This window comes from Ictidomys tridecemlineatus, chromosome 11, assembly GCF_052094955.1.
Source record: "Ictidomys tridecemlineatus isolate mIctTri1 chromosome 11, mIctTri1.hap1, whole genome shotgun sequence".
NCBI classification, from domain to species: Eukaryota; Metazoa; Chordata; class Mammalia; order Rodentia; family Sciuridae; genus Ictidomys; species Ictidomys tridecemlineatus.
Genome location: NC_135487.1, coordinates 45,031,305 through 45,058,343, shown reverse-complemented (window position 1 = coordinate 45,058,343; position 27,039 = coordinate 45,031,305). Strand labels below are relative to the sequence as shown.

General features: G+C 44.9%; 2 long non-coding RNA genes across 2 annotated transcripts in view; one reads left to right on the top strand and one right to left on the bottom strand.

The window, feature by feature from the left end:
• Positions 1-224: 224 nt before the first annotated feature.
• The window catches only part of LOC144368071 (uncharacterized), a 40,428-nt gene continuing 13,613 nt past the window's right edge, over positions 225-27,039 (bottom strand). The window contains exons 2-3 of the long non-coding RNA XR_013427817.1: positions 5,269-5,459; positions 225-4,386 (exon numbers count right to left, since the gene is read on the bottom strand). This is a non-coding gene — a long non-coding RNA (uncharacterized LOC144368071). The remainder of the gene's footprint in view (positions 4,387-5,268; positions 5,460-27,039) is intronic.
• Positions 12,191-12,965, top strand: LOC144367716 (uncharacterized). The gene is made up of 2 exons (XR_013427238.1): positions 12,191-12,575; positions 12,712-12,965. It is a non-coding gene; the product is annotated as an uncharacterized LOC144367716 (long non-coding RNA).

Genomic DNA, 27,039 nt, shown 5'->3' with positions numbered 1-27,039 from the left:
TGGATATTTGAAGCCACAGGTAGGACCAAACCCTGTAGATACTGTGTTTTTTTTCCTGTACACACACACACACACACACCCCTATGATAAAGTTTAATGAATAAGTTAGGCACAGTAAGATTAATGATAACACATAATAATTTTAGAACAGTTATAGCAATATGCTATAATAAAAGTTCATTAATATTTATGAATTATTTATTTCTGGAATTTTCCATTTGATATTTTTGGATCGTGGTTGGCCACAGGTAGCTGAATCCATGGAACATGAAACTGTGGCTGAGGGGGACTACTGTATTTGGCACTGTTGGGAATTCTGAGAAGATAGAGAAAAAATACACATTATGGTCTTTTCCTTGGAAGAGTTCACAGTCTTACAGTTGTTTTTTTTATTTTTAACTTTTCATTTTGGAACAATTTTAGATGTATAAGAAAGTTCAAAGCTGGTATAGGGAGTCCCCATCTACCCTTTCATTGGCTTCCCCCCATGTTAACATTTTACGTAACTGTAGTGTATTTGTCAAAACTAAGAAATCAACACTGGTACATTCTTGTTAACTAGACTGCAGATATGATTCAGGCTTCATCAATTGTTCCACCAGTTCTTATTTCTGTTCCAGGCTACCATCTTGGATATGACCTTGTGGTCCCCTGTCTCAATTCTTTAGTTCTGATCTGTAACAGTTTCTTCCTCTTTCTCGTCTTTCATGACCTGGACCTTGGTACCAGGCAGATATTTTTGTGGAAGGCCCTTCAATTTGGGCTTGTCTGGTGTTTCTTTCATGATTAGGCTGAAGCTGTGAATCTTTGCCTCCTCATCACCTGGTACAGGTGGGTGCACAATGTCAGCGTGACCTGCCACTGGGGAACTCAACCTTGGTCATTTAGAGAAGGTGGTGTCTGCGGCTTTCTCTACTGTAGAGTTGCTCTTTCGCTCTTCCTGTGCTCCGTTCATTAACAGTGAGTCATTAAGGCTAGCCCACTCTCAGAGGTAAGGGAGGGAATGACATCCCACCTCTTGGAGAGAAATTGTCAAGTAATTTAAGACACATGTCAAAATCCCCCACAGCAATTTATACTATTATGAACGAGATAGTGTGGGGCCATGCAAACATCCTCTTCCTACTTAAATTTTCCCTCATTAATATTAGCATTTGTTAATGGATCTGACCTGAGGAAAATCAATACGATTCTAGTGGCGATTTTCTATTTCCCTCTTCCTTTTGTACTTCTTAGGATTCTTCTGCAAGGGAAATTTGACCCCTTTCCTCATTTCTTTATTATTCGGTTGTTCTTTTATTTGCATTAGTAGAGACTCATGGATTTTATTCTTTCAGTTATGCTCCTAAATAATTGCTATTATTTTGTTGCTGAAGTTATCCTAGTTTTGACCACTGGGAGCTCTTTGAGGTTGGACCCATATCCCTTTGATGTGCTTCATTCTCTTTTTAAACACTTTCTTATTTTTTGTCATTACAAGCTACCGCAGGCTTATCTTGTATTTCTCCCAGGACTCCTGATTTATTTTGCTGGAGAATGGTATTTAGAAACCAATACCTGGACACGTACATTGTTCTTGTTGCTGAGATCATTGCTTCTCAGTCTTGATGGCCAGAGCTGGGGAAAGTATGCATGTTTACTAAGCCATGGACACCCACATGTCTGTCCACATGGATCTTCCTTAATCTAACTGGGGCTGCATCCTGAGGTCTCTGATACTAGCCCAGCATACCGTTCTGCTTATTGGCTTTTTCCTTCTCCAACCATGAGACACTTCAGAGAGGTTTGTAAGCTAGAAAAAGATTCTACAATCATATGGATGATGAACTGACTCTGCATAGAAGAAACAGGAAGTTTTAACAGTTGGCCCTAGAACCCATCTTGCACGTGACCTGCAGGAGACTCTATTGTGTAAGGCAGATTTGCCCAAACTGCAGAATCCTTGAGAGATATCCAAAGGGTTCCGGGGGTGGAAAAGTCACATGTAATTCAAAGTACATAGGAAAGGTTCTCTAATATGAAGTCCAAGCAAAGTTACTTTCTTTTCTTCAAAAAAAAAAAAAATTCCCTGGATCCCAATTCCTTCCCCCACTTGACTCCAAGATCAAGACATAAGGTGTCACTGGTTGACAAGGGTCCCCAGGCAGGACCACCTGGGGAGACAGCAATCTGAGTAACTTGCCCGGGGCACACAACTCCCTTGGAGGAGGCTCATATAGAGCAGATCTAGAACTCAGATCTTGATTCCTAAGCCTGTGCTTTGTTCATAACACCACATTGCCACTGATTGGCTCTCTCTAATTACCTGCTGAAGATGACTAGCTCTAGGGGTGTATGTGTGTGGGTGTGTATGTGTGTATAATCCCAATAGAGGGGAGAGTTTTGTATCTGTGTATGGGGAGGAGGCATGCGTAGGCAGCAGGCCAACATCTTTGGCTAGTGTAATAACCCTTTCAAAGCCAGTACTTGCTTGTCCTCCAGCTGGGATGACCCAGGCCTCTTTCTTGGGAGGGAACTGAGGCATCTTCTACAGCTCCAGCAAAAAGAAGGGCACAGGAAATCAGGAGTCTGCAGACACTAGCATGGTTGTTGCCGCACAAATCTAGGCTTGACTCCCAGCCCTGCCTGTGACCTTGGGCTAGTTTATGAACTTCTCCATTTCCAGTTTGCTAAATCCAAGCCTCCTAACTGGGCTTCTTGTCTTCTCACTTGTTCGCTTTCAGAATTGCAGTGTTGCACCCAGGAGTACTCTTCTTAAAAGGTGAATCTAGGGCTGGGGATGTGGCTCAAGCGGTAGCGTGCTCGCCTGGCAGGTGCAAGGCGCTGGGTTTGATCCTCAGCACCACATAAAAATAAAATAAAAATGTTGTGTCCACCGAAAACTAAAAAATAAATATTAAAAAATTCTCTCTCTCTAAAAAAATAATTAAAAAGGTGAATCTAATCCACTCAGGATTCCTGCAGCTCCCCCAGCCAGTTATCAATAAACCAGTCCCAAGGGTTCTCATCATACTTAGGACAAAATCTCACATCTTTTTGTGGTTTGTCCCTCGTCTACCTCTCCACCTCTCCACCCCTCCCCTCTGTTCTCCAGCCCCACTCTATCTCTAGGTCATTCCCTGGAACACTCCTTTCTGCCTCAGCTCCTCTGGCCTGCAGTTCCCCCAGCCTGGGACTCTTTCCCTTCTTTTCACTGAGTTAATGTCTACTCATTCTCTAAGTCTCAACTTCTCCCCCTCCTAAGAGAGACATGCCCTGAACCTTCTGCTTAAATCCAACTCCCTCCCTCATTGGTTCATGCTGCTTTCTTTTCTTTCACTTGCCGTGATTTACCATTGTGCCTTTGAGTGTGTGGTTCCTTGTCTCCTCTCACAGGTTGTGGGTCCCTTGAGAGGAAGGAGGGATCTCTTTTGATTCATTCTGGCTATACTTGGAGCCATTATGGTGTGTGGCACATAGTAGCTGATCAAGAAATACAGAGTATGAAGGGACGAATAATGAAGAGTCAGATGTGAAGTTCACATAACGGAGAGCTTCAGCATATCTTGGTCTGCTTCACCCCTCTCTTCCCCCTTCTAGTGGGTGCAGAGCACAGTTCTCAGGAGTGGGTGCAGACTCACCCCAAGGCTCCTCTACTGAGGAGAAGTCCCTGACCCTGACCTTGATCCTGACCCTGAGGGGTTGGCTGGATGCAGCCACAGAGGCTGTGGAGCCAGGCTAGGCAGAACCAGTGGTGGCCATGTCAGCCCCAGCAGGAGTGGCCTGGAGGGAGAGGGGAATGGGTGCTGGGAGCAGGCCCCCTGGGTCTTCCTCAGAATCAAGCCCTCCCTGTGCTCTTCCCTGTCTGCCCTGTGCAATGCTGCAATGCCCACGGAGCGACGCTGTGCTTGTTTTGTTGTGTGCGCTGCTAGGCAACTGGCCTGTTTTTGCTTATTTACCTCCCCTGGGCCGTTTCACAACACTTTGTAATAGGCGCTGCTCTCTCTGGTGCACATCTGGTTTGGATTCCGCCTGTCACAGCCCCTCCGCAAAGAGAGAGCTTGCACTTTCCCCAGCAGTCACGGCACGGACCCCACGACTCCGGCTGCTCCTGGGTGTTGGCCCAATCCGGGCTGTCCCTCGCCCAGGCCCGCTGCCCTCCGCCCTGCACTCCTACGCTTTTTCTACAGTTTACACATCTCCAAGTTTCCCAAGGAGGGAAAACTTTTGAGAAGGGCACAGGGAAACAGGGACAGACCCCAAACCAGGTTCCATGTCTCTCCCCTTCATACCGGAGTCTTCCCACCAACAAGACCACCTCGAGAGCCTTAGACCGAATATTAGGTTCCAAGGAGATAGTAGGTTTCCCCCTCTTCTTGCCACACTTGAAGATTTCCTATGGGGTTTCTGTAGAGGAGCAATAGAGAATCAGAGGTTCAGTAGATGACATCTTAGAGGAGGAGCGAGAAGGAATAAAAGTTCTGCTTTCTTTACCCACCTGGACAGAATATAATGGCTAAGGCCGGGCAGGGCAGGGTCAGCCCCAGGTGAGTAAGTAGGGCTGGGAACAAACCCAGGGCACCCCTGTCTGCTCTCCGCTCCCAGGAAAGCCCAAAGCCTTGACAGTGGCTCACGGGGCCCTCTGGGGCCTGGCCCTGTTACCTCTCTGACCTCATCTTCCCCTCCTCCACCATAGGCAAGCAGCTCCAGCCACGTGTGCCAAGAAGCCAGAGAAGGTTTCCTTGGTGGGAAGCAACTCAGCAGCTGGCAGAGCTCAGGGAGCTGAGCAAGGACTGGGCCACCACCCTTTCTCTACCAACGGGGTCTCGCTGCCAGCGAACCAAACGCTCAAAGTGCTGAAGCGCACGAGTCTCCTGGTTCTTCTCCATGGCATCTGTCTGCCCCTGACGTATGATCTGTTTACTGCCTGTCTCCCGTTAGAATATGAGCTCCTCCTCCAGGGTGGTCCCGAAGTGCTTATGCACAGGACGGTTTTGTGCAAATATCAGGCTCAATGTGGATTTGTTGGGTGATGTATGAATGTATGGATTAATTAAGTCATTGATGAGTTTGTTTTTCCTCCCCACTCTGTTACCTGATGATCTTGACTTATTTTTACCTCTCACCTACAAAAGGGTGCCGACCTGTCATTTCAGACTGTAAGCTGCCCATGAACCCCCTCCCCCTCAGTTCCCCCTCCCCCTCCCTTCCTCTGGCCTGCCTCTACCCCAGCAGGCTCTGCACCTCACAGTGGGGTTTGCCCTGGTCACTTTGCGTACTAGCATGGACCTGTTGGCAATCTCCGAGTGCCCCTGTAGTTTGCTGTGATTGTGCTGATTCCGTTCAGATGGTTCCACACTGATGAGTCAACAGGGAATAAGGGGACTAGATGACCCTTAGAGCTGCCCATGGCCTTCCTTCCCCAGGGTTCTCTGTTGATTCCTTCTCAGGTTGGACAGTTGTGGACCTTAGATGCAGACCTGTGTGGGGCAAGAATACAGAGTGAGATGCCAAACTGAACCCTGAGTTTGCATTTTTCTCCTAAGTCTTCATCTTCCTGTGACCCTCCGTGAGTGGCAACCTCATCCGTTCAGCTTCCTAAGGTAAAACCCAGGACTTAGCTATTGCCCCAGCCCAGCCATTGTGCTGGTACCTCCATGACACATCTCACCCCATCTTCCTTTCTCCACCACCATAGTACAGATCCTCAGCCCTTTTCATGCTTACATTCCTCATAATTTTACTCTCCATTGCCCAGTAAGTGACCAGAATCATATTTTAAAACAGAAATTCAATCCTATTGCTTTATTAAAACTGCCCAAATGGCTTTCTGCTGCCCTTTGAACTAAAACCCAACCCTTCAGTTGGGCCCCCAAAGCCACCACCTGGCCCCTGATGACCTCTTCAACTTTGGGTCACAATAACCCCTTCTCACCCCTTTTATAACGTGCTTTGGCTGCTCCAGCCCACTTTCTATTCCTTGAACAGGTGACCTCCTTCCAAGATGGATGCTTTTGCATCAAGGGTCTCCTCTCTGTGGAATATTCTTCCTTCACACTTTCACCTAGCTGAGTCTTTCTGATCACTCAGTTCTTGGATTCAATGACATCTCTTCATAGGAGGCTTCCCTGACTGCTCAGTGTAGACTATCAGGACCACCCTCGCCCATGCATAGGCTCAGCGCCATGGTCTCTCATCTCATCCTCTTTTAGATTTTTCCTGAGATACACCACCAGAGATTTTCTGTCTGTCTATCATCTCTTGTCTCATAATCACAATGAAACTCCATCAAGACAGGGACCCCAGCACCTAGAACATGACCTGACACATAGTAGATAATCAAGATGTTTGTCGAATCAACCAGTGAGTGACTGATGGAAGCCTGAACTGGACCAAGAGTTGGGAGTCCTGTGTTCAAGTCTAAGCTGGCTGCTCTTCAAGTTGTTGGCGTTGGACATGTCATGCGTGTGCTCTGGGCCTCCATCTCAACATCTGGAAAACGAGATCTGATTTCATGATCTGGAAAAGCCGCCCAGTTTCCAGATACACTGATCCTATCCATCTTTCCATACTGTTGACCATTAAAAGCTGTCAAAGGTGGTGATGACAGCAATAACCCAACTACACTTGATAAATTATTTTTGTAATCTTATGCAACATCCCAGGTTACATCAGTTATTTATGATTTATACGTAAGCTACGTATCCAAAAAGGATTTGATGCAGCTCAAGTTTCAGACCCACTTTTCCATTTCCCCAAACAAGCTCTTACTTTCTTTCTGTACACAAAGAAGAATAAAATACTCTAACTGCTGTGGTAGAATAGAGCCTTATGATTGAAAGCAAGAGAAATCAAACTCAATTAGACTATCACAATGAGAAAAATGCCTTGACAGTCCATGAGCTTCAGGAAAGAACTGAATCACAAGGTCAACTAGTAAGGCAGTGAGAGAGCAGGCTTCTCACTGTTGGAACCAGGTGCACACATCCCCACTAGGGTTCCTTCCAATGCTGTCTGTTTCTATTAGTGTGTTGGCTGCATTCTCCTCTCTCAATATATCCTGGCTCTTTCCACATTGTCCCAGCACAGAATTTATCACACTCTGCCATACCTTATTTATATATTTTTTTATTTTCTTGCTAACTTTCAGTCTCTTCCAGTACCATGAAGTTCATTGAGGCAGAAACTTAATGCACATATTGTTCTGTATCTTTTGCACCCACCCCAGTGCCTGGAGCATGGAAGGTGCTCAATAAATAATAATTGGATAAATGAAGGGCAGAAAATGTAGCCGCCAACTTCTCCAGCCCTTACTATCCAACAACTTCAGGTGGGGAAAGGCCAGCAAAGCTCTCTAAAGACCCACTTTTTTAAAAAAAGTAATACATTAGTAAATAAATACATAAATGAAATCTCAGGGAAGGGACTCTTTGGTCCAATTAGAATACATGCTTTCCCTTGTACCAAACCACAGAGACCACTGAACACCTTTGCATCACATCATGTGAGGTCGGGGAGGAGGAGCTTTTTGGAAAGTACTGTGGGAGGAAATCTCGGCAATGTCGACAGAGTTGTGCAGATCAAGTGACACGTTGCAGAAGAGCGTGCTGTGAAAAGCTATTAGGAAGTTGCCATTTCTGTAGGTCTAAATTGATCTTATATTGGGAATTTTGTATGTTTCAGCTTTTAGAAGTGTTAAAAGTGTTGCACAGATGTAAGATAGGACAACTTTGGTCACACATCAGCAGAATGAGAAAAAAAATCATGATTTTAAGGTGAAGGGCTGAGTGGATTCTTTTTGTAATGAAGGTGGTAGCCAGATTCGTTTACTGGGTGCTAACTCCACATAGAAGAGTGCTGTCACACTCTATGTGGACTATCTCATTAATTCTTCTACCCTTTCCTGGAGGTAAGTATGATAATTACCCCATTCAGTAGACAAGGAAACTGAGGTTCAATTAGGTGGAGTTCTTTGCCCTGGATGAAACAATTCAAAAGACAGAACCAGGATTTGAACATACATTTCTGAAATCAAAGACCATTCATTACACTACATTGGGAAAGAGGTTGGAGGTTCAGTCCCTCCAGGCAGGTTAATCCATTGCTACCAGGAAGAAGGGATCTTTCTTCCTCTGTAATCTGTAGACCTGGGATAGTCTGCTTGCAAGTTATTTGCATGACTTATAACTGGTAGTGAGTGCCTATCATCCATGACCAGACATTTCTCTTTGAGGGCCCCTCTTACTCATGATTGCACTTAAAATAAGCCTTGTATTCTACTAGCATGTGAAAGGTTCTCACTACGAATTAACTGAATTAAAATAAGTGGGCAGAATACAAAAAAAAGTGATTTGATATCTTCAAAGGATGTAGTATTTGGTTTGAATGTTCTGGAGTAGTAAGGAAATGGTTCAATGGTAATAATAATAATACCCACATCATGGGTAACTTTTGTTGGAAGCCTGTCAAGTTATCTCCAGTTTTTTGTACTACCTGGAAAAGTAAAGAATGGTGTCTCTGGGTCTATCTGCTTTAGAGCACCAAAGGTGTCTCCAGAGACTGAAAATATCTCCTCTGTGATATCAAAGCCAGGCCATGAAAATGTGTTTTCATCACATGGTTGTGCAAAGCATTGAACCGAAAACCTCTCCTAGGTTAGAATTTCACAGAATTCCATTCTGGGCGGGCTCCCTATTTCTACTGAATGCAAACCTCACCCACGCTCCAGAGCCCTACAACTCTTGTCAAACACATGCTTAACTTGATTTTGTACATGGACTTGATTCTGAGCCATGGAATTTCAGAGCTGTGCCGGCTAGTTAGGAATTTAAATATTAGCCTTCCTGACCTGTCCAGCTTTGATCTCCTAAGTTTATGCTCACAAGTATTGATAACATGGCTCCACTCACAAGCAAGAACACTGGGTCCGCAGCCCACTGTGACTCACGTGAGTGTGTATGTAGATCTCTGCTAAGATCCAAATGGACTTAGGTTACTCAAGAGCTTATCTGATGGTGGGGGAGGGCTGCCCATGGGGCAGAGAAACAGAGCTTACTTTTATTCAGCCAATCTTGCTTGCTTTATCCTGCAGAATAGACTTAACAGTGAACTGTAACTGAACCGTGGCATGACCAGGCCTTTTAGCACAGCCAATCTTCCTTAATTTCGTAGAGTCTGCTGTTCGTGAGGAATGAACATAGTTAGCTAGCTACCGTTTGCCACAATTGGCTACCATTTGCCAAGTATTTCTCTTGTACCAGGTACCTTAAGCATTTATATAATACCAATAATAATATGCACAATTATCTATGCCAGGTGCTATTCTGGGTTGTTTACACATTCTTTATTTTGTCTGCACAACAATCACGTGAAATTGGTACTACTATTATCTTCATTATTCAGATGAAAAACCTGAGTCTCAGAGAATGTAATTAGCAATGGTCATGCTACAACTCAGTGGCGGAGAGGATCTGAACCTAGTACCTGGCAGTATCTCTTTCCATCTTCTATAAGCCCAGTGAGGCAGCTTTAGTCATGTTGCAGAGAAGGAAAAGGAAAGTAAGTAGCTTAAGACACAGTCCATTAGTAGCAGGAACAAAATTTAAACTCAGTTCAAAATCAAATACCATGATTTTAAAAAGATGCCTGTTTTTGAACAGCCTGTTTCTGTATGGCCTCTGAGTTAAGAATGAATGATCATAACATTCTTAAAGTATTATCAATAATAATAATAATATTCAACAGTGAGCCCAAGTGGCCCCATAAAACAGGAAATATTGGCTATCTGACCCTTTATAGAAACAGTTTGGTGACCTCCCCACTCCACTGTGTCCTCTCCATGTTGGCCTAACCTAAGGTAATGAAGATCTAAAAAAATAATGCAGGTGGGAGTGTCTCTACATATTCAAGAAAACTATTTCCCCTTCACTGGGCCTGTTTCTCCATTTAGAAGGAGAATTTAGAGACCACAGGCCCTAATCCGCCCTAACGAAAGGTACCGCATGAGGTATTCCTTTTTCCATTTCACCTCCTAGCTTATTATTCTGTCACCCACCTTATTGTAAGAAATTCAGACATGATTATTTATACTTCATTGGGGGAGAAAAACATAGCCCCCAGAATAATCTCCTCCGAAAGCTTCAGATTGCCCCACCTTGGAACATCAGCACCCCTGCAGAGTTCCCAGAGCTCAGAAACTGCTCCCTCTTCTCAGCTCCAGGCAGGCCTTTTGGTACTCTCCAGCCTCTCTTTTGGAGTGTTTGAAGTTGTTATTTTCCTGAGAAACGTTGGCTTCCTCCCAGCCGCTCCTACACTCTCCTTCCCTCTCACCTCCCATAGTACTCAACACCAGCAAAAAAGAAAACGGAAAAAAAATGAGAGCCATCATCTAATTTTCCTTCATCTGTGTCCTGACATCAAATGAGCACAGCTTCACCTCTTGGGTCCATTGATTGCCCAGGCATGGTCTCCTACATGTTCTAAGAACAAAGGCAGCTCCTCCTTATCTTCTGACCTCTTTTCTCCTTCTCTTTCCCATAGAATCCATGCACACTTCCCTGTTTATAGATTTGCAATCTTTTCATGAACTCTCTCCACCCAGAGAGAAAACCAATCCAGAACTCTCCCCAAGACCCTATGGCCTCACTCTCCTCCTCAGCACTGGTGAGCTCCAGGGCTGAGCAGCAACCACCCTTCCTGCAAAATATGGCCTTGAAGGGAGACAAAAACACTGTGGAGATCGAGGTCCAGGCCCTGTGGCACCTGCAGGTCTTGCTTGTCTTTGTCTTATTCCAGGGAGGGTGGACTCTTTTCCTGTTCAGACTCTTAGCCTTGTCTCTCCAGGATGGTCACAAGAGGCTCCCAACAGGTCCCTCCACTTGCAGACCTTTCTCATTCTCTGAATCATGAGCCACTCTGCAGTCAGAGGAATTATCCCAACCTCCACCCCATGGTCTTGACCCCTTAGATGCCTTCAGGGGTCCTCAGTGCCTGCAGAACGTCCTCCTAACCTAGCTGTTCATGACCCAGCCCCTGCCTGTCCAACCTCCTTTCCGTCTCTCATCCCCAGTGCCTTTGCTATCCCAAAGCACTCAGAAGGCTCTAAGTGTTCCTGACCAGAGACTGCGCACCCTGCCTTCTGTGGATGTCCTAGGTCAGGACACATCTGCGCAGTCTCTGATCTGATCTGTGCAGCACATCTTTCATTTGCATCTCTGCATTCATATTTTCCTTTCCCATCTACTCTGTAGCAGGAGGCCAATTAGTGGGGATCATTTCTGCAAGTTCTTGAGCCTCTTCTTCTGTTAGATTGACCAACTAGGAGACTCAGGAGACTGAAAGGGAGGAAGGGGGATAGGTGGGAGAGATTTGATTCCCCTTTGATTCTCCTTGCCATTTTTCCCAGGACAAATTTGGCTCTTGCTGTTTCTCCCAAGGTGGAAGCTCTGCAAGACTCTCCCTCCCTTTGTGGGAAGAGTTTGGCAGTTTCTAAGCTTTCATGCTCTCCCTTGTCATCCTTCTACATCTGCATCTTCACAAATAAGTCCTTTAAAAATAGGATACTTAGTGGGAACAGCCACTGGGGCTGTTCTGACCCTAACTAGTACACGGTGACCCAGCGCAGAACTCAGGGAGTGCTCCGTAGGCACTTCTGTCAAAGATCCTGTTACAGCACTTTGCTGATTGGCTCCCTGCCCTCTGCCCTCCCATCAGAGTGTTCCATTTCAGTTTGTCTTACAGAGATGCACGTTGCCTACCCACAGTTACTGAGCAGCTACTATATGCTGGACCATGGCCTAGGCACTGCAGATTCAGAGGTTAATAAATGATCCATCCTAACCTTGAAGATCTTTGATTCTAGTGCAGGGAATGGAACTTGAGCCTCATTTGACACTGTGGCAATAAGCACAAGACCAGTTGGCCATCTGCTCAGTAAAATCCCAATTCCACCATGAATGAGCTATGATCTGAGTGAGTTCTCTCAGCCTCAGTTTCCTCATCTGTAATTGAGTAAACAAGTTACCTTACAGTTGCAAGGACTAAAGTAGTCAGCATAGTCACGTGGCACCTATTTGGCAATAAGGGTCCATTATTATTTTTATTATACAGCAGGTGTGTGGTTTGTATACATTAAATAAATGAATGAGTATTCTCATTGATCTCCATAGCAACCCTTTCCCCACCCTTCATCTCTCCATGCATTCCTAGCATGGAGATTCCTAGGATTCCTTTTCCCATTCTGCAGATGAGAACAATGGAAATGAATGAGTGAGTGAGTGAGTGAGTGAATGACTAGCCAACCCACCCAGTCTGCTGTCTCCTACCTCCTCCTAGTGACCCCAGCTAGGATGTTTGTCTGGAAAATTGGGCCCCAGAAAAGGGATTCTGGCTTTCTGCCCAACTTTCCAGCTCCAGAAGATGGTGCCCACACGGCTGTGGGTGAGCTGCTCTGGACCTGGCACAGCACACGGGCAGGTGCCCTGGAGTCTGTAAACACTGAGGCCTGAAGCTCAGGGCTTCCCAGAATCGATGGCCCCAGTTCCTGTTCAGCTGATGCTCTTTCTGTAAGACCTTTACAAGCTCCACTGCCCCTTCTGGTAAGTGGGGGGCCAAGAGGGAGTTCTACTTTCACATTTGCTGGGACACCCACGGGAGGGAGATTTCTCAGTGAGGGGTGGGGGTGGGGGGGAACTTTCCTTTCTCCTTTGCCCTAACCTCAAGTTTTCTCCTAAGCTTTCGTTTCTTCAGGAGATACTAAATTTCCCACTGAAGCTGAGGTAGGACAAAGGTCCTCACAACAGCAAGACTTGAATCTACCCCAGAAATAAGGGAACCCCTGCCCTGTGCCCGGTATGCTTTATGTGCAGCAAGTCCCTCTCCGCTCATCCATGTCGTGCTCCTCCAGTTTCGGTTACCTGAGGCCAACCTCAGCCTGAAAATATTTAGATGGAAACTTTAGAAATAAATAATTCATGAGTTGCAAGTAACCTTTTATTACATTTACTGTGTAATTGTTCTATTTTATTTGTAGCTGTTATTAATTTCTTACTGTGCCTACTTGACAAGTTAAAATTGATCATAGATATCTATGTATAGGAAAAACTTGTTTCTGTAGGGTTCAGTATTATTTGCACTTATCTTGAAACATATCCGGGGTGGGGGGGGCTACTGGACACTCTTGTGCTCTCCTCCCAACATGGTGGGCCTGGCCGCTGATTGAACTTTGGGGACTGAGACTACCTAGAGTTAGAGTAAAAGGTTTAAATGAGGAAAGTTTTGACCTTTAGAAACATTTTTAAATTGCTACAGAATGGAAGTCCCCCAAATGGAATTCATCTCTGCTGCTTCTGTAGCATATACACAGCGTTATTCTTCTTTCTGTAAACTGTCTGCCTGTCAGTATCCATGTCTGTGTCTTCTACTTGTCTGTCCCTCCTTAAGTAGGTGACTCACTCAGGGCCCTCTGCCTGGCCCCAGCACATGATCTGAGGTAGGGGCATGTGCCATCTTGGAGCCCAAAGCGGTATGCCTGGTGTTAGAGAATGGGTGAAGAGGAGATGTGGGGTCAGGTCACCCAGTACCCTGTAGGACACTGTGAAGGGCTGACTTTAATTCTGGGGGTGGAAGGGAGTCACTGAAGGTTTTTGAGCAGGACCCTCACATGCTATCCAACGCTCATTCTGATGGCTTTGCAAAGACAGGGCAATAGGGAAAAAGCAGGATTAGAGCTCCCCAACAGACCAGGCAAGAGCTGGGGAATCTCTCTAGTCTCTGGTCACCAGGCACAAGCAGGCATCAGAACCCTTGCAGGATTAGGTAAAGCACAGTTTGCTGACTGGAGTTTCCCATTCGGTTGTTCTGGGAAGTGCCCAAGAGTTCGCATTTCTATCCAGGCCCCAGTTAAATTTGTTGCTGCTGGTCCCCAGTCACCACCAGTTTAGAGAAGCAGGGAGGGAAAGCATGGACGAGACATAGACTTATACTCAATGAGTTTTCCTCTCAAGTGAGCACTGTGTAGACGGTGAAATTCCAGAGAGGCAGAATGCCCCTTGGAGGATCCTGGGAAGGACCACTCCCCCAGTGTGGGGGTGGGGAAAGGCTCTGGAGAAGCTTCTGGAAGAACTCTTGATGGAGCTATACTGGTTAAATGGTAGTTGACCAGGTAAGGGAGGTCCCCAGGGAGGACTAGAAGGAGAGCATTCAAGGCAGAGGGCATGGCCTGAGCAAAGGCAAGGAGGCGGGAAAGATCAAGGTGTGTTGAGCAAGTGGGGCCATGATCCAATAGAAAATGCTACAGGTAACCACTCTACCACGGCGCGTCACGTGGGCCCTTAAGGCTAAGGAGCTTGAACTTTATCCTGTACCACAGAGGTTTGCAAACTTCTGGGGGAAACGGATGCTCACAGACCTCTCTGAAAGTCTGATCAAAGTTAAAATGCATACAGAGAGAGTCAGGCATACATTTCAGGGTGTTTACAAATTCCTGAAGTCTTCCCATGAACTCCAAGTAAAGAATGGGTTTTAAGCAGAGAGTCAACCTAATTTATAAACTTGAATCTTTCCTAGTCTGTGTAAAGAATGAATTTGGTTAGGGGTCATTGAGCACAGAAAATCCAGGGTTCAGTAGTCTGGGGGAGAGGTATTAAATGGTCATGCAGATGGGGGACCATTGAACACCTGCAGACAAGTGTTAGGGTGGTGAATGTCATGATCAGACTGACTTTTTAGCAAAGTCACTCAACTCAACTCAAAAAGCATCAGCTGATTGCTGAGCTGAGAGGGCTTCTTTGCCTGGGTTGAATCTAGGCTGATGGGCAACGCAGGCCAACCCAGCAAGAACAAGCCATCTCCGCCCTCACTCCACACACTGGAATCTGTTGGTCATCAGTTAGTTGGGCCAGGATACCCCCCTGCCTTTGAGGGCTGGAGGCCAGGGACGTGGAGAGAGGCAGTGCTCTGATGAGCAGGAGAAAGGCTGCGAGGGCAGAAGTGGGCAGTGAGTTCCTGGGAGGCAGCTGGGGTGTCATTCCTTCCAAAGATTTCGCAACAGCCTAGGGAGCAGACAGAGCTGAGATGGTTGCCTCCTTTATAGAAATGGAAAACCCAAGGTCAGTGGACGGTGAGTCTTGCCAAAAGATGTGCTGTGAGCACCAGAGTGAAACTGGGACTAGAAGGCTAACAGCACCTGACCCTTGTTTATGTAGTCAAATGATCACAATCGAGCTAATCAATATATCCATCACCTTGCATATCTACTTTTTGAGGTAAGGTGAGAACACTTGAGACTACTATCAGCAAATTTGAAATACAATTTTCCTAACTCTAGTCACCCGGCTGTACCTTAGATCCGTAGAACGCATCCATCTCATAACTGCAAATGTGTATCTTTGACCAACGTGTCCCAACCCCAGCCCCTGGCAGCCACCATTCACTCTGTTTCTGTGAGTTCAACTTTTCTAAATTCCACATATAAGTGAGAGCTTGTAGTATTTGTCTTTCTACGTCTGGTTTATTTTACTTGGCATGATGTCCCCAGGTTCATCTACATTATGCAAATGGCAGGATTTCCTTTTATAATGGCCAAAAGGTATTCCATGATCTGTATGTGATTTCAAGAGTGATGTCATATATGTATGTGTATGTATGCATAAAATATATATAATATATGTTTATCACATTTTTTCCTTCATTCATCCATCAGTGGATACCTAAGGTTTTCCATTATCTTAGCCAGTGTGAATAATTCTACAATCAACACAGTAATACCGATATTTTATATTTCATTTTCTTCAGATATATACCCATTAGCAGACTTGCTAGATCCTATAGTAGTTCTATTTTTAGTTGTCCATAATAACTAAAATAATATACCTTCCTCCCAACACTGTATAAAGATTTCCATTTTTCTACCCTCGCCAACACTTGTTTTCTGTTATCTTTTTATCATAGTTACCCCAAAAGGTCTGGATGACATCTTGCAGGGTATGAATTTGCATTTTGCTGATGGCTAGTGATTTTGAAGCACTTTTTCACATACTCATTGACCATTTGTATGTCTTGGTTGAGAAAATATCTTTCAGTACCTTTGCTAATTTTTTCATAGGGTTATTTATTTATTTATTTTGCTATAGACTCCTATGAATTCCCATTAATTAAAAGGATCATAAATGGGACATTCTAATGCCTCATGTGCCTCACTTTTCTTATCTAAAAATAGGACTCATATTTTTATTGTAGAACTCAGTTTCACAATAGTTGCTCAAGGAATGGTTTTTCTCCCCAGCAGTATAGTGCTGGTATGGGAAGTGATTGTGGGATCATGAGTCATGGCAGATGCTTTAAGGCATGGGGGTGGGAGGAGGGTTGGCAGTGAATTTCAGGCACCTGTGGGATCCCTAAAGTTCCATTGCAAATGTGGAACTCACCTATGGGATTCAAGTTTGGGATGAAAGTTTGGCAGATGTCATTGTATTAGCAGCAGCTGAAACTACTGGGACAAGTAAAAATAGAGTTCTTTCCCTTTCCTATAGTCATATTATGCAATATTTTAATGGTACTAAGGTGTATCTTGAAGAGAAAATTAAAAATCAATTAAAGAAGTATTAAAAAAAACTTGGTATCATATGAAATGAAGTAAAACTTATTCCAGAATATGAGTCACAGGGAAGCCAGGGAAAGGTGTGTGTTTCCTGAAAGTGTAGTATAAAGAAAAACTGATCAATTACATGGCTGTCAGTAACCAAGGAAAAGACAGGTAACCTGAGTCTAAATCAATGAGGCTCAAGTCCTTATCAAGGCCTTTCCCTCTATCAGCACCACCTACTTATTAAAATAGTATGTTTCTGCTGGTTTAGGTCAGCTGATAGTGCATAAGTTGGTCAGTGTTTCTGTATCCATGGGTGGAATTTGGTTAGAGGGTTCATGGGCTCCTTGAGAGATGCTACATACAATTCCACTTCCATGCAAAATGTTTATGTTGTAGAGTATGTTTATGTGTAGCTGGTCGATTAGTATTTTCTCTGTGAACCCCTGGTACCTGGGAATCAGCAGAACGGGGCTCCTGTCCTGGCTATCATCACCCAATGGCATCTGCAAGTTGAGATGGTGGCTCTCCATAGTTGCACAACCATATATAGTTCTGGCCCCACTCCATGTGACAGTCACTGATATGCTGAGATTCCAGGAAAGGGGAGCCAGGTTGAGCCAGAAGGTATAGGATGCCTGGAAAACTTGTAGTACAAGGAAGGGCTAAAAGAAAGAATTCTTTGTATAAGCATGAATTTGAGAGGGATGTAATAATGCCTTCAAAAGTTTTAAGGGTAACTCTGAGTGAGAAATTGACTTGTTGCTCATCCACGTGGACCAGTATATGGAAGTGTCAAAGAGATAGATTTTGGCCCATTGTTAAAGTACCTCTAATGGCCTTTGCCATCTAACAGTGAATGGAACTGCCCTTGGAGGAGTGTCTGTCCTCAGGATGATTGATGGAAGCTTTTAGCTTGGGTTCAAGTATCAGATCTAACATTGATGAACATATTCTCCAGCCTCCTGGCTTCTCCTACCCATTATCTCTCCCTTCCCCTCTCTAAAGTCCTCTGGTTCTAATTCCAAGGAACAAACTGCGTGGACTTTTTCTAAGTAGGAATCAAACTTTAGGCCCCTTTTTCTGTCAGTTTGATCCAAGATATTCATAACTTTTCCAAATGATTAACTGGGGAGGCAAATACCTCTCATTCCTCAGGGCCACTGAGGCCCATGTGGGGTCTGACCTCATCCGGGCACTGAATGGCAGCCCAGCCCTTGAGGGTGCTTTCTCCCTGGTGTGGCCCCCACCCCCAGGTCAGGGCCCATCAATTTGGCTTTGAGGGGAGGAATGTGAGGCATGTCCACCCAAAAGGGGCAGAACAGATGTTGTGTTGTTCCTTCGCGACTGCCTTTGCTGAGTGGCTTATGACTGAGTCCTGGAAAGTCAAGTCAGGAGCAGGCCTCTCTAGAACAAAGGGGAGCAATCTAGTGGGTGAGACGGAAGAGGTAAGTTGTCACAGGAGCTGGGGGACTAGAAAGCAGTTTGCAAGCTGAACAGGCCACAGAGTTTGACCTCTTTGTTTTATAGATGAAGAAACTAAAGGTCACAGATGTTGACATCCTTGAAGTGGTGCACAAAGTCAGCCCTGTCAGGGCTGGAATTAAAGTCAGTCACGGGAGGCACTTGCACAACCCTGAGTGATCCCTCCTTAAGTTTTGTAGCCTAGGTACCTCACTCAAGTCACCTCATAGCAGCTGAAACCACTGGGACAACCAGTGGCCCCTGGACCACCCAGGCCCTGGGACACTTGCCCCACACTCAAAGGTCTTCAGAGGGATTGCCATGGTTGGAACATTTGTGTGACGCCCACTCCCTGCTCAAAATTCATCTGCTGAAAAACTAATCCCCAAAGTAATGGAATTAGAAGATCTCTCAGGAGGTGATTAGGCCATCAGGGTGGAGCCCTTCTGAATGGCCTTAGTGCCTGTTTTAATCCATTTGTGCCTCCATATAAAAAAAAAAAAAAAAGAAAGCCAGACTGGGTAACTTATAAACAATTAGAAATGTAACTCTCCCAGTTCTGAAGGTTGGAAAGTCCAAGATCAAGCTCCCGGAGGGTCTGCAGGCTGGGGAGGCTGTTCGGTGGTTTCAGGATGGCACCAAGTCACTCCACCCTCCGGTAAGGACGAATACTGTGTCCTCATATGGTGGAAGGGATGGAAGAGCAGAAAAGGTCCAAATGCTTGGTGAAGCTTCTTTTATAAGGGCATACTGTCATTCCCAAGAGAGACACCCTTCTGACCCAATGACTTCCTAAGGGCCCTACCTCTTATTACTATTGTGTTGGAGATTACATTTTCCCATGTTTGGAGGGACCCGAATCATAGAAGTCCCCTAACAAAAGAGCTCTAGGGAAACTCCTTTTCCTCTTCCACCACGTGGGGAAACCACTGCAAGAAGGTGCCATCTTTGAGGAAGTGGGCCCTCATCAGACATGGAATCTGCCTGCACCTTGATCTTGGACTTCTAAGCTTTCAGAACTGTGAGAAATAAATGTCTACGGTTATAAGCACCTAATATGTGGTATTGTTATCGTATCCGGAACAGATTAAGATAAAGGTTCCACCCATGGAAGGGTGCCGAATTTCCAGCAGGTGGGCTTCCCCACTGAGGCAAGATGGGCCTCTGTCTATAAGAACTTCGAAGTAGCCAGGTGGGCAGTGGAGATGGTCTGGTGCGGGCAGCCGCCCCACTAGGGCTTGAGAAGTTGAATCGCCAATGAGTGGAGGCAGTTTTTAACAGTCAAGGATAAAGTCAAGGGCTCCTCAGTTATCATGAGTTTCATTGTCTTCTACCCCCTCCTGTGATGGGAAGGGAGATGACCACCCCCATGTCTGTCCCTGCAGATAATACAAGCACTTCTTTCACCACACACTGTTCAGATTACTGCTCACTGTTCAGACCCCCTGCTTCCCCATTCATTTAACAATGACTGAACACCCCAAATTTGCTAGGCACAAAGGTAAATAACATTTAGGTATTTATACTTTGGCAGGGGAGCTAGAGGCAAAAAGAGATAAGTATCACCACTTGATAGTCATAACAATAGAGAAAGCAACAGCTATTATTGGGGCTCCAGGAAAAGAGACATAACCCATGTTGGAGAACAAAGAATGGAGGAGGAGTTGCCTGACCTGATTTTAAAGGGACTAGCAGGGTTTCAGCAAATGAGGAGCAGCAGGGAAAGCTTGTTCCAGGGTGGGTCAAAGGCACAGAGCTAAGGACCAGCATGGTTTATGTGTAAGAACTGCAAACAATTCGATGGTTATAGGAATTTCAAACCAGGCTGGGGAATAGCAAGGAGGAGCTGTAAGCTGGGCTAAGATGCTTGCACTTTGTACTCCAGGACAGCTCTCACACACTGACAGTCAAAGCTAGGCTCTCCATCCCAGGACAAGTTTGATTTAGCCCATGGGAGGTTTTAAAGAATTCTGAATTGGAATGCCTTTAGAAAACCAAGCTCCTTGCAGGAAGAACCTCTGCCTTACAAAGATATCCTCAGGGATGGCGAAGAACAGGCTTAGAGGGACGCCCTGGGGAAGAGAAGTGCTTTGGGAAGTCATTGCAAAAATCCAGGCAAAAGACATCCAGGCTTTCAGTTGTGCCAGAGGAAGAATGTGGTAAGCAGAGAGGGATTTCCCCACCCATTCTTTACTATGGACCCTCAGGCCAGAGGAAATAAAGAAGATAATTGGCTTGGAGCCAGCAATTCTATGTCAAGTACCTCTTTAAATGACAGAAAGCTGTGAGGTTCCCTAACCTACTAGGAACAGACAATGTCCCTGAAGAATAACATTCATCTTGTAATTATCCCAACAAACCCAATCCTGCACCCACGCCCATTCTACCGAGGTTCTAAGAGGTTAAATAATTCCATAAAGTGTTGGTCTGAAATGGAGACCCAGAATGATGTGACTGCAAACTGGGGTTTTGTCCTCAGCCATGCACCTGCGTGGGTTTGTCTGGGTGTCTACGCTGCCCAGAAGCCATCAAAGTGGTTCATGACTGACAAAATAGAACTAAGGAAATACTACCCATGAGGGACCCAGCAATCTGCTTCCCCAGACCTGCTAGGGGACTCTGGTTGTGCTGAAGCTTGAGAACCACTGCAGCAAATCACTTCAGGGATTCTGTGTATTTTTACTATCATGTACTGGGTTTCCTACAAATGAGTGAAGACTTCCTGCAGTCACTCAGGGTTCAGAGAAATCTCAGGTGTGCCTAAGAGTGGGCATGACAGGCAGACCACTGGCAGGTTAGAATTCAATCCCTATGTTGGCCTTTTTTAAAAAGTAGGTTTCCCAGTCTGCTCTCGGCTTCACTGGTGCCTCCTCCTCCTCCGGGAAGACTGCCCTGACCTTATTGGGCCAGGATGGTGTCTCCTGTCAGCATTTTCTCAGAAGCATTCCTGGTAACTCTCATCACGCTTACTAAGCCCTGTGAGGATGGAGACAGGTTTTCCTGTTTGTTCTTAAACCCCTAGAACCCAGCCGAGGGACCTCTGATAAATAGACATTTCAGGTAAACACCTGGCTCTCCTTTGCCAGGAGGGAGGGTCTTGCTAGGGTATCGCTTGGCCCCGATCATTTCTCCCAAGTCCATCCTGGAACTTGTCCCAACCTGAGCTGCTGGGTCATTTCAGCAGTGGGGATACCACCTCCTGACCCCCAAATCAAGCTGGCATGACACCCGTCACTAGGATCCCCACCATGATGTAATAAACACAGAACTCATCACTCCTGGAGAGTTCTGTGACTATCTCTTGTTCTGCCACCACTTGTCTGTTCATGGATGTAGGTTCCACAGTGGGGCTGATCTGCTTTGCTCAGCTCGACCCTCAGCACACGGGAGTCCCTCCTTAGTGACTTTAGAAACAACCCTGACTTTTCACTGACTCATTTACTCAAACACTCCTACATTATCTATCTATGAAAATTTTAGAGATGGGGGAAAACAAGCACAAGAAAGTGGGGGACTCTCCAGGTCCCACAGCCATTGGGAAGCCGACGAGCTGCTGGAGCCTATGGCTTCAAGCTCTCCAGGCAGTCGTCTATCACGTCCGATACCTCTTTGCTGCATTCAGTTGTTTAATATTTTTCCACTAAGTAATGGGGAGCCATTGAATATTTGAAGCTTCCAGGAAATGGCATGTGTTGTATTTTAATGTAAGGTAAGTGCCTCTTTCCTCCCTCTTGCCCCACACACTAGTCCTAATTTCAAAGACTTTTCCATCTGGGGGTCACAAAGTCACGGCTGCATACCATAAATCCTTCCAAATGTTTCCTCATAGCTGTTTTAGTTGACAGCTCTGAATCACCAGCACTGTGACAATGCCAGGAGGGCTGGGTTGTCAAAGCCTGAAAGCCCAGGACAGCCCGTGGTCGCCGATGGTTGCACCAATGCACCTGCGCTGTGAGAGAAGACCTCCATTCTCCCTGCAGCCCCAGAGAGGGTACAGTGGAGATGAAGGGATGTCACCTCAGGAGGCAGCTGATTTGTGATAGAGGATTCAATATGACCCCACATCAAGCTCAAGTCTCCTAAGTCTCCTAAGCTTTAGAGAAAGGTTGCCCTTTCACTATCACTTGGGACAAAAGGAGAGCACAAGGGAAACATCTTTGGTAATGGCAAAAAAAAAAATGGTAGGGAGTTAGTTAAAGCAACTGTCATACTTTCATAAGAAGGAATATTATGCAGCTATTCAGATCTGGTTTTAAAAAATGGGAAGACATAGCTGGATTATCCTAATAAATTGTTAGAAAAATTAGGATACCAACTGTTAAGTATCTTATAAGACTATTTTTGTTTCAGAAAAGTATGGATGGAAAAGTGGATGGATGAATGGATGGATGGATAGAAGGATCATTAATATGCAGGAAGGTGTGTATAACTAGATGTATAGACAGATGCATAAGTTAAAAAGACATAGAAAAAAACTAGAACGACCTATATCAATATCATAACAGGTGTTATATCTGTTTGGAGGAATTAGAGTAATTTTAAAAATTCCTTATTTTTATTTTTATAATATTCCTGGTTATTTAGTAATGAACTTATGCTGCTTTTATTAGCACAGAGTTATCAATACAAAATATCCTAATATTCAGAGTCAAGAGCTCATCTTGTTTTTTCTTATATTCTCTTTATTCTTCCTGAATGGATGTTCCTAGGAACCATCCGTCCATCCATCTATCCATTCAGAGGCAGAATCTATGAGGACTTCAAATGGCACTTACACGCCCCCCATACTGTTATTTCTATCTCATGTCCTTTTCCCCTATGTGGCCAACCACACTGGCTCTCTTGTTCTTTTTCCAGAACACTGGGGCCCCTTGCTGTTCTCCACCAGGCCACCCTTGGTCTTTCTTGCCCACTCCCTCTCATGCTCTACGACTTTCAGATCTTCCCTTTCAACCTTTCCCTTTGTGGTTTCCATCCCTGCCCTCCTTCCCTCCTCCTGCTATGACCTGGCTCTGTTCACCAAACCTTGTACAATACTCTAGCTTAAACTTTTCAACTTGTACTTTCCTTTCCAGCCACCCCCACCCACCAGCCCTGTGCTCCTAATATCCCTGCTTACTTGTAAGACAGTCTTTTAAAAAAAAAAAAATTAGCTGTAAGATGGACACTATACCTTTATTTTATTTATTTATTTTTATGTGGTGCTGAGGATCGAACCCAGAGCCTCATATGGGTGAGGCAAGTGCTCTACCAATAAGCTACAACCCCAGTTCTGCGAGTCAATCTATTTACATCTGTTACCTTATCTGTCTTCCCTACCAGGTCTGGAGCTCATGGAAAGCAGAGGCCTTACCCTCACCATGCTTTTACCCTAGGTATCTAGCACATTTCTGGCACATAGTGGTACTCAGTAGATATGTTTTAGTGACAACTGTCCTAATGGCTACTGTTGGTGAAGCCCTATCCAGTTGGCAGTCATTTTGATAAGCACTTACTAAGAATTTGCTCATTCTCACAACAATGTGAAATAGATCATATTTCCATTTTACAGATGGAAAAGTGAGTCTTAGGAGGCTGAATGGCTCAGCCAGGTAACTTAGCCCAGAAGCACTGGAGACATCAACTACACCGAGGTGTCAGAGTGCTGCACCTTCCTCTTGAATTCATTCATATATTCATCCCACCAGTATTGATTGTATGCTTCCATGTACCAGGAACTATTCCAGACTGGAGGAACATGTCTGGAAGAAGGGATGATCCCTTATAGGTAAAAATGTGAAATGGGTGTGTGACTGAAGTACAGAGCATCTCAGAGGCATGGGCATCTTGGCTGTGGGTCAGAGAGGAGCAAGGGAACTGTGGATATGCAGTCCAGGCAGAAGAAAGGGCAATTTCAAGGACAGGGCAGAAGGCAGTGGATCCCATCTGGATGTTGCCCACTGCATCTTGAACACACTATTTACATACCGGGATACAGCACCTGAAACTAAGCAGTCATTGAAAGTTAGATAAATGCATAATATGGGTTCCTACATTTTTAAAGAAAGACAGAAAACTTCAAATTTCAAAAAGACACCGTAAGGCTGAATGGGCAGATGAGTCTGACTTCCATGAGTCCCCCAAAGATGACCAGAAAGAAATAAATGTTTTTACCAAGAACTTCTTTGGCTCAAAACATTGCTCAGCCCCCTTTTCAAATCTGCTCCTCTATTTTAAAAATGCAAAACCAGCGCTGCCTGAGGTACTGTGGTTTTACACGTTGCTAGGATATCAGTGTATTTACCTACAACCACAGACGTCTGGCTTCGTAACAGCCCACTCAGCCCTCACATGAGGCTAGGTCGTGGGAATTCAATCAACGTGTGGTCCTGAGGGGGCTTTGAAATCAACCAGGGAGTCAGTAATTGTTTCGAGGTGCCACAACTGAAATTTTTCTCCAGGTTTTGCTATAATAAGCTTTTTTTGTTGTTGTTAAGTTGATTTGCTTTGGCTTCTTTTGGGGTTTCCAATTCAGTTGTGATTTGCACCTGCTTTTTTGAAACTAAAAAAATATATATGTGTGAAGGAGAAAATGGAGTCATATTTTCCTACTCCACAGTCCCTGGGCTTCCAATCTGGGGATGCTTAGGGTCTAACAGCTCAAGGGGGAATTTTGAACATTGCAGGGACATGGACGTTAGATGAATGTGCAGGTGATGTGGCCTACACCAAGTTGAAATCCTAGCCCAAGTGCTGCACATTGCAAGATGTTGCCTGTGCAGTGCAGAGGGGGGGACTGTCCTTGGTCAATTTGCAGGACACGGGGCAATATCTACCAGGGCTAGGTACGCACCTTCCCAGTACCTCAAATGCAAATCAATTGGATTGCATCAGGTGGAAGCAAAACAGACTCAGTTCCCGATTTTCAAAGCTCTTCTGAATCATTACACTCTCTAAACCAAACCAAACACAAGGGGATTCTTCCAGCCCAGTCTGTCCTTTTTCAAAGAGCTTCAACCTTCTCTTGGTATCACCATCAACAAGGTCCCTTTATGTGACCCAGGGCTGCAAAGGCTAGTACTCGATTGTATCTGTCATTGTTGGAACAACTAAAAAATGTGTCCCATCTCACTTTCGAATGGAGCCTGGAGAAAGAATATTTCCTCTTTCATTGAAATTGTTATTTCAACAGGCGAATGATCTTATAATGAGGGCAGCAGGGGTGACTTAATATCCACACATCTGAAACTCTACTTTGGGCTGAGAACCACAAAAATGCAAAAAATGCAGTTGTCTCAGCCCTCAACCCTCACAATGGCACAGGGTCCACCCCGCACCCTGTAACCTTAGGGACATAATTGGCAACTAATTCAACCTGGAAGTCTCATTGGCTAATTATGTTGTTGAAAACACATGCTCCATGATACATCATTGACATATTTTCTCCTTTTTTTAAGGTGACCCCTTAATATAATTGGCCAGTCCTGCTTTGAAACATGTCCAGGTCTAAATCATTATGACTCTATTCAGCGGTGTATATCAGGATTTTCCCATGTTCCTTTGGCAAATAGTACCAGAAGATCATCTGTGGTTGAATGAACTGTGATTGGATTTGATCATGAGGATGCACAGAATCTGTTGAACAGTTCATCAGTAGAAGTTTTGAAGGTCATTATAATCTGCAGGTTGGTGTTTTTCTGCCACTCCAATTTCGACATATAAACTAATTTTATTTTTCTACACCTTCCTGCTTGTTCCATCTTTTAATTTTAACATTTTCAAATATTATAATAATACAATGAAATTGGGACATTTTAACCATCACTGAGACCCAACTAACTCCTCTCCCCTTCAGAGCCTAAAATGACCCTTTCAAGTTTTTACAGATTGTGTAAGAAACAACCTCTGATCTCAAAATAGACATGGAAAGAGGGCAAGTGGACCCCACATTCTGCACTTGAGCTCCCCCAGAGGGATTTGGAGAAATCATATATGCTTACATGAAGTCAGGTGTGCTGTGGATGGCTTTGCCAATCCTGATGTGCTATACAAATGTCTGTTAATTGGGTAAGTACAAATAGCATGACAGGCCCACAGGATGAATTCCAAATCCTCCATCTTCTCTTACTTTCTAGCCTTCTCTTTTGTGAAAAAAGTCTTTTACTCCAGCACAGTTGGTGTCTTCTCAGAGGTGAAGATGTCTTCTACATCACCTCCCTTCTTCAGGGCCTCTTCAGCCCCCCCTCACCCACCTACCCCAGGACCTCTCTCTCCTTTTCCCATGTTCACTCATTCAATCACTCTCTTCTTCCTCCTTTCCCTCCTTCCTCCATCCCTTCCTTCTTCCTTTCATGTCTCTATCTATATAACTGCAACCACCTTATTGGACAAGTGGCATCTGTTGCTATGATCAGTAGAAGGCCAATCTCACCTTGTCTTGGTACTAGAAGTACAAGACAGATAGGCCCTATACCCACCAGGTCAGCTCCAGTAGTGGGTTCTGATCCCCATGCCCAGCACTACCTCCTAGCAGCTAAAGCAGTGCGACTGGGGATATTGCCACACCAGCGGGTAAGCCAGGTGTAGACTGAGGACTCCTCATTTCTGGATGAAGAAGTGTTCCAGGCCTAAGGCCATTCTTATGCAGAGGAGAGGGTGTGGAAACACTGCACACACCGCACTGACTTTCCCAATACGCACCCAGATCCTCATCAGGTGTGCATACATATCCATATCCGTATCCATTCTGTATCTATATCAACATCATCTCCTAAGTATTACCACTTGTTTTCAATTCTACTCATTTTTCTCATTTTGATACTCTTATTTCTAATGCAGGTATCTTCCCTAATACAGTAGTATTAGACTGAGATTTTTGGAGATAGAGGCATGAATTACTAATTTTTGTATCTTGAACTAGCTCCAAGTAGGTACAAAAGATGCTGGAGAAAGATAGCATCTCTCGAAGGTAACCCCTGTTAGGGCATTGTCCTGGACAATTCAGACATAACATTTTGTTTATCTATTATCCCTGA